General features: G+C 46.5%; 1 protein-coding gene and 1 pseudogene across 1 annotated transcript in view; both read left to right on the top strand.

The window, feature by feature from the left end:
• Positions 1-8103, top strand: part of PRODH (proline dehydrogenase (oxidase) 1) — a 36308-nt gene that overhangs the window by 4389 nt on the left and 23816 nt on the right. The window lies entirely within an intron of this gene.
• LOC102856069 lies at positions 5767-6351 on the top strand (annotated as a pseudogene).

Below are 8103 nucleotides of genomic sequence, written 5' to 3' on the forward strand. Positions count from 1 at the left end.
TGAGCACAATTAAGTTCTTCTGTAATTAAGTATTATTAAGTGAATTAAGGGTTCTTAAGGCCTATCATTGCTAAATGCGAAGGTAACACCTGGGATATAAAAGTGAATGACCTCCACATGGCCCGAGAGTCTAGTGTCTTCCTGAAGGGATTGAGACCCGGCGTCCCTGAAGCTTTCACCCAGCCCCTTCCAGACCAAAGTCACACTGAACAGATGGTCATAGTAAAAAGTAGGAAGTTCCTCAAACTACTAACTTTCAAAATCTTCAAGTTAGATGACTCAAGGAAATGGACTCTTTGTCACTGACTTGGAGCTGACTCCAACCTGGCAGGTTTCCGAGTCTGTGGATTGACAGGGCAGTGTGACACAGAGCATGTCTCTCTGTGGCCTGCTTTCTAGGTGTCTAGAGGCTACAGTTATTTGAATGAGATCTTGGGAACAGCTGGCAAGAGTCTACTTGTTGTGACCTGGGGGCTCTTTGTAAAGGTGTTGATTTCTTCATTGAGATTGCATTGGAAACACTGTGTGTAACCCCAGAAAGCCATGTGCTGAGGGGGTGAGGCCCACAGGACTCAGCCCCAGCCACGTCCACCCTGGGCCTGGATGAAGGTATGAGTGGCCATGGATGGGAGTTTGGACAGCCACGTTCTGTGCTGCGGGAAGGCACAAGGAGCAAGGTGGGTGAGGCCCTTGGGGCGTGCTGGGTTAATTCACTAATTTTAAGGGGCATCCTGCAAAGGGGGCAGCATGAGAGGGTGACCTCACAAGGGGAGGACATGCCAACCCAGTGGACAGCTCTGGGGGGCTATCCCAGTGAGTCCTGATGGGAAGGAACAAGAGCAAACACTGGGGTGACTGGCAGTTGGGACCACTGGAAACAAGCCTTGGTGTTTTATCTGCATGAAAAGACCCATTGAAACCACTGTCTCCAGGTGTGACACTCAGCTCTGTCCTGGATTCAAAACCAGCTGTGGGACAGTGAAGCCAGCAGAGCTTGGAGGCCAGGGGTCTGACACCCAACCTGCTTGTGATGAGATGTAGGAAGAGCCCCCAGAACCCCGGTGCTGAGGGGTACTGCTAGGTGACTGGAGTTGACGCATCAGCTCCACCCTCTCTGGGATCTCTGGACCCAGCGATGCCTAGGACTTGGCCCAGATGTTGGAGACACTTGTCCCAAATGCTCTTTGATGTCCACGCTGGGCCCCAGTGGCCCATTGGGACCAGGCCACCAGGCCCTAATGGTGTAAGGCACTCTGGAACAAGCCAGCCTTCCTCAGCCTGCAGGGACTCCCAAGGCATGCTTAGTCCTGCAAGGATCGGGAAGCCCTGAGACAAGGACAGGTGACTCATCACACTCTCCTTCTAGCAAAATCAGGGCAGCGAGGCGGAGCTGTCCAGCCACCGTACTGGTTAGGAGCGCAGACTTGCTACAAAGCAAGCTTCTTGTGACAAGGGTTAGAACAGTTCGGTCTTTCCCATGCAGAAACTCCCAGGCTTGGATGAGAGCCAGCGCCAAGAACAGACAGAGGATAATAACAGCGGTTTCAATACCAAACGGGGCAAGAGGCCAGTGAGGGGAGGGGACAGGCCCTGTGGCCTCAGCTCTACACGTGTCTGTGCAGAGAACCAGAATCCAGGAGCGAAAGGCTTTGCCAGCCTCTGGGTTTAGAGAAGAGTTGAGGTCGCCCACTCCTGCCACACAGGCAGAGCTGGGCACGGAGGACACCAGGGTGGCTTTCAAAGTGGCCCTTAGCTCTGTTATTGTTGGGTGCCATTGAGTTGGAAATGACTCCTAACTGACCTTCTGGTGGGTCTTCAGAGGCAGTTTGTCACACAGGAGGAGATTGTCCATTGCTCCCACGTGTCTAGAATGGACTTTAAAACAGCTGGACGTCCCATGTGCTCCCACAGCCCGCCTCTCTCTGGGGGTCAGTATGTGGGATAGCGAGGGGAGCCGGGTTTTGTAAATAAAGGCGGTTGGAGCCCAGTCACACAGGTTTGGGTCTTTGGTGTCTGTGGCTGCTTTTGCACCACGCTGGCAAGACCTTGTACGCGCCTCACCACAGGGCTCTTTCTTGGAAATGTCAGCCAGCCTCGGGGACAGTGCACCTCCTGCGTCTGAGAGAGCTGGTGGGTGTGAAACTGTTTGCTTTCTCCGAGCGAAGGGATTTCAGATGCTGTGCTGGCCACTCAGCTCAGCGTGAGGTGATGGTGGCCTGCGCACAGTCTGCTGTGTCGACACTTTCCTTTAACATTTTTTGTATCTTTTTATCAGAAGGTCAAAGTACAACAGATAATCAGATATTGGCCCAGGGCTATAGTGAGCTGACCTGTGGAAACCCTGGTCTTCAGGGGGTCTGCCTGCGCCTGCCGTTGGACCCCTGTGGGGCCTTTTGGGGATGGCTTTGGGATGAAGGCATTTGACTCCCTAACTCTTCCTCAGAATGGAATTTCTGAAAGATTGCTCCTCTAAGCAAAAGTCCCAAGAGATACTCCCCTTGAAGAAAAGGGAAGATGCTCATTAAATGTGAGGAACACTCAGCTTTTTTTTCCCTTCCCTAGGGACCTCTGGTGGCTCAATAGTAAGGAGTCGCACCGCCAATCTGAAGGCACATGGTTCAAATCCACCAGCTGCTCTATGGGGAGAAAGATGGGCAGTCTCCTTTTATGTGATTTACTGCCTCTGAAAACCTGCTGGAGGGGCAGCTATGAGTCAGATCTGACTTGATGGTACACAACAACAACAACAACAGGCTTTTCCTGTCTCGGAGCTAAATCGAGGGATGAATGGTGAACACAAGGGCTTCTGGGAAAGGTGATTGGGTAGACTGCAGGCCTCACTGCCTTGACCTCTCTGTGGTCATTCAGACCCAGTCACGTCTGTCTGTCCCAGAACGTGTCCCTCATTCCTTTCCTGGCTGGCAGTCCACACTGAGGGAAGCCCTCCACCACTCCCATTTCACCCCTGCAGTCCCCCCATCTCAGGATTCTGCCCCTGCCTTCTTGGAGGGGTCTCCCTGCCTGGGATACGAGCCCCTTGTCTTGTGATTCAGTTGTTTCTCTGTCCGGCTTTTTTCGTACCAGTCGCCGGGAAGGTGTAAAGGGGTGCTTCCAGGAATTCAAAATGTGAAAGTGATTTCGAGACGGACAGCCAGCTTCCCCTGGATTACATCCCGCGGAACTGGTGCCAGCCTCCGGCTGCCTCTGGCTGCCCGCTCTCCCTGCCTGCCGTCGCCGACCAGTCCCCACTTGTCCAGGGTGGGACTCGCCCAAAGAGCCTGTGAAGACAATTCTCACTGGCTTTTGGGGTGTACTTCCCTGTAGCCCCTGTGGCATCTTAACGCATGGAGATGTCAAGGGTTCATGCTTGGCTGGTGTAAGCAGTGACACCCTCCCCCTACAGCCAGACCAGCTGAGGCGTGGACCGGAAATCAGCTGCCATCAAGGTCCTCCGACGCCCGGTGGCCCACACGTGTCAGGATGGAACCAGGCTCCTAGCAGTTGTGCTTTCAGGCCATTCATTATTTTTTTTTAAAATTTTATTATTTGTGTGTGTGTGTACCGTCAAATCAGATCTGACTGGTACAGGGGGAGATTGTCCCTCCTTCCCAGGCAGCGCATCTGGTGGATTCGAACCATGCGCCTCTGGGTTGTAGTTGCAGCTCCTTACCACTAGGCCACCAAAGCTCCCCGCCATTCATTTTTTTTATTATTATTCATTTTAATGAAAATTTACAGAGACTTTGGATTTCCATTAATTCACTGTTGCACTTTTCTTCCCCCTCCAACCCTCCCCTCCCAGTACACTCCCCTCTTGGAAAAGTAAAGGAAAAATTCTTTCATTGTTTTACAATCCCTCCCCCCCAGGTCTGCTCCATCTATGCAGCCTTTGCTGTGGACTCCTGTCATGACAAAAATACCCAGTCACATATCCCTTTTAAACAGTCTTCTTCCTCATCTGTTTCAATGCAGGATATATTATTTACCCCATCTTTCTCAGTCTGCCCCCAACCCTGAGGTCAGTCCTGTTTTACAACAGTGGCACCATGCAGTATTTGTCCTTTTGTGACTGAGATATTTCACTCAACATAATGTCCTCCAGCGTCATCCACTTTGCATAATATTGCATGAGTTGCTTGTTTTTCAATGCAGCGTAGTATTCCATTGTGTGAATGTACCACAGCTTCTCTATCCATTTGTTTGTTAATGGGCACTTAGGTTGTTTCCAGCTCTTTGCTGTTGTGAACAAAGCCGTGATAAACATGGATGTGCGTATATCTGCTTGAGTGTCAGTTATGGTCTCTTTGGGTTATATTCCGAGTATTGGAATTGCTGGGTTAAGTGGTATCTCTATTTGCAACTTTTTGAGAAAGCACCATACTGCCTTCCACAGTGGTTGCACCATTTTACACCCCCACCAACAATGAATAAGGATTCCAGTATCTCCACAACTTCGCCAGCATTTGTTGCTTGCGGTTTTGTTAAATTTTACTATTCTGACTGTGGTGAGATGATATCTCCTAGTTGTTTTGCAGGCCATTCATTTTTATTCTATGTGTTTTTAACTTTTTCCAATTTGAAAACAGTTACAGTTTTTTTATCAACTGACAAGATTAGAAAGAAAAGAAAAAAACCAAACCACAAAAAAAACCAATCATGATTGACACCTTAGTTCATTCTTCTAATGAGTCTGTTGGTCTGGTCTTTCTGGTTGCCAGCATCTCCAGCTTCTACAAAATGAGTGGTCTTTTTCTTCATTTCACCTCATGGAGAAGATCATTGGAAGAGCCACCAGAAGTTGTTTGCTTCTTTGAAGCATTTGCCAACAGTACAGATCTCGTGATCATGTCCCATGCTGTATTTACCAAGAGATCGTGCAATCAAGAGTGTTGTCTGATCAAAACAACTATGAGATATCATCTCACCCCAGAAAGAAAAGCAAAATTTAACAGAACAGCAAACATCATATGCTGGCGAGGTTGCAGAGAAACTGGAACCCTTATTTACTGTTGGTGGCAGTGTAAAATGGTGTAACCACTATGGAAGGCAGTGTGGCGCTTTCTCAAAAAGTTGCAAATAGAAATACCATATGACTCAGCAATTCCACTACTGGAAATATACCCCAAAGAAACCATAACTGGCACCCAAGCAGATATATTCACATCCATGTTTATCACGGCTTTGATCACAATAGCAAAGAGTTGGAAACAACCTAAGTGTCCATCAACAAACGAATGTGTAGAGAAGCTGTGGTATATTCACATAATGGAATACTACGCTGCATTGAAAAACAAGGAACTCATGAAATATTACTCAAATTGAGTGACCCTGGAGGACGTTATGCTAAGTGAAATATCTCAGTCACAAAAGGACGAATATTGCGTAGTCCCACTGTTGTAAAACGGGACTGACATAGGGGTTGGGGGGAGACTGAGAAAGATGGGATAAATAATGAATACTGCATTGAAACAGATGAGGGAGAGAACTGTTTTAAAGGGATATATGATTAGGTATTATTGTCATGACTGGAGTCCAGAATGAAGGCTGCATAGTGGAGTGAACTTGAGGGGAGGGATTATATAACAATGAAAGAATTTTTCTTTTACTTTTCAAAGAGAAGAGCAAACTGGGCAGTGAGGTTGGACAGGGAGAAAAGTGCAATAATGAATGAATGGAAATCCAAAGTCTCTGTAAAATTTCATTAAAATGAATAATAATAATAAAAAACACCCCACAGCTTTTGCCACTGTGGGCAAAACTGTGAGAATGAAGACCGTTCTCAGCAACCAGACTGTCGATATTCCAGAGGATGTCAACATTACTCTGAAGGGCTGCACAGTTATCGTGAAAGGCCTGCAGAGAATCTTACGGAGGGACTTCAGTCACATCAGTGTAGAGCTCAGTCTCCTCAGAAGGAAAAAAAAGAGGCTTCGTGTTGACAAATGGTGGGCAAACAGGAAGGAAGTGGCTACCGTTCGCACCATCTGTAACCACGTACAGAACATGACCAAGCGTGTTAAACACTGGGCTTTCATTACAAGATGAGGTCTGTGTATGCTCATTTCCCCATCAACGTTGTGATTCCAGAGAGTGGATTTCTGGCTGAAATTCGAAACTTCTTGGGTGAAAAATACATTCGGGAGAGTTCAAATGAGACCAGGTGTTGCTTGTTCAGTATCTCAAGTCCAAAAAGATGACTTAATTCTTGAAGGAAATGACATTGAGCTTGTGTCAAATTCATCTGCGTTGATTCAGCAAGCTACAACAGTTAAAAACAAGGATATCCGGAAATTTTGGGATGGCAGCTATGTCTCCGAAAAAGGAACTGTCCAGCAGGCTGATGAGCGATAGCTAGGAGTTTTCCAGCAACAGAAATGAGGCCGGTCAAGTCCTATGCATCAGATTTCAAAATGCATCTGATTCTTGTAATAAAATTCTATTAATTTGAAAAAAAAACCCACCCCACAGTTGACACTGAATCCTAGTAAAAACTTTAAAAATAATTTATTGAGATCATTCTTAAATAATTTCACCATTCATAATAAATGTTCTCTGAGTTCCTAAAAAAAAAAAAGTGGTGTCTGGTAGAGCAATTTGCTTCTTCCAGATTTTGCATATAATCTTGCTTCTAGATCAGTTCATTGACAGAAGTCAGGTTTGGGTACCCCCGTGGGGAGTATGCTTCCAGGATCCTCAATGTGTTAAATGGCCCTTTGTTAAGTTTAACAAAGGTGCCAGTGAAGATCTGGCAAAAGCGAAGGATCTGCAATCCCTTAAGAACATTTGGGCTCCCACCGCTGATCTCTCTGATCCTGGTGACAAATGCCAGTTGGGGTCTGCAGGGACATAGAAGTTGCCAGCTTTTCTTACCAGCCGAGCCCTTCGAATCTCAGTTCTGTACATCTGCCTGTAAGCTTTGTGATAACACCTTAGCCTTTGCATAGGTACGCTTCCTCTTTGGCTTTTGAAATATCTTTTGGGCAAACTTCTTTCTCACACTCTTGTTCTGGGAAAGTCTGTATAGTCAGGGATCTCTCCAAATTATTGAGGAGTAATGATGTCAGTTTAAGGACTAAGGTGCGCCTGATTCAGGCCATGTTCTTTCCGATCCTGGGAAATCCATTCACTTTTTCTTAAGGGTTTTCTGGTACTGCAGGAACCTTCTGTTTCTTCTCCACAGCAGCATCCATGATTCCAGGTGGAAAATCTTCCACATGTTTTTACTTTTAGTTGTGATTGGGTGAAAATTTACAGAGCAAACGGGTATGTAATATGAGTTACATCTCAATGTAAAGAAAACAAAAATTCTCACTCCTGGATTGATAGGCAACATCATGATAGGTGGAGAAAAGATTGAAACTGTCAATGCCTTCATCTTACTTGGATCCACAATTAGTACACTTGGTAGCAGCAGTCAAGAGATCAGGAGACGTATTTGTCTGCTGTAATCAGGAATCTCTCCAAATTATTGAGGAGCAATGATGTCATCTTAAGGACTAAGGTGCACCTGATTCAGACCATGTTCTTTCCAATCACTTGCTGTCCAACTGAGAGCTTAACAATATGGATGACAAGAGAAGAAGTGGCATCTGTGGGCTGTGGTGTTGGAGAAGAGTACTGGATATCCCATGGACTGCCAAAAGAATGAACAGATAGGGCTTGGAGGAGGTACAACCAAGCCAGAGTCCTCGTTGGAGGCAAAGATGATAAAACTTCATCTCACATACATTGGACATGTTGTTAGCAGAGGTTATTCCTTGTAGAGGGACATCATTCTTGGAAAGGTGGACAAATGACAAAGGAGAGGAAGGCCCTCAACCAGGTGAATTGATATAGTGTCTGCAGCAATGGGCTCACATGTGTCAGAGATGATGAGAACGGCACAGGACAGGACAGGGCTCAAATCTGTTGTTCACAGGGTCACTATGAGTCATATGCAACTCGACAGCACCTAGTAACAACCACAACCCCTTCCTCACCTTTCCCAACATGATGTCTTTTTCCAAGGGCTCGCCCCTCCTGACAACATGTCCAACGTCTGTGATATAAAGTTTCATGAAGAGGTTGAGATAGTTAACAGTTTTAGTTTACTTGGTTCCACAA

This window comes from Elephantulus edwardii, unplaced genomic scaffold (genome assembly GCF_000299155.1).
Source record: "Elephantulus edwardii isolate Elephantulus edwardi_28Jun2011 unplaced genomic scaffold, EleEdw1.0 scaffold00089, whole genome shotgun sequence".
NCBI lineage: Eukaryota > Metazoa > Chordata > Mammalia > Macroscelidea > Macroscelididae > Elephantulus > Elephantulus edwardii.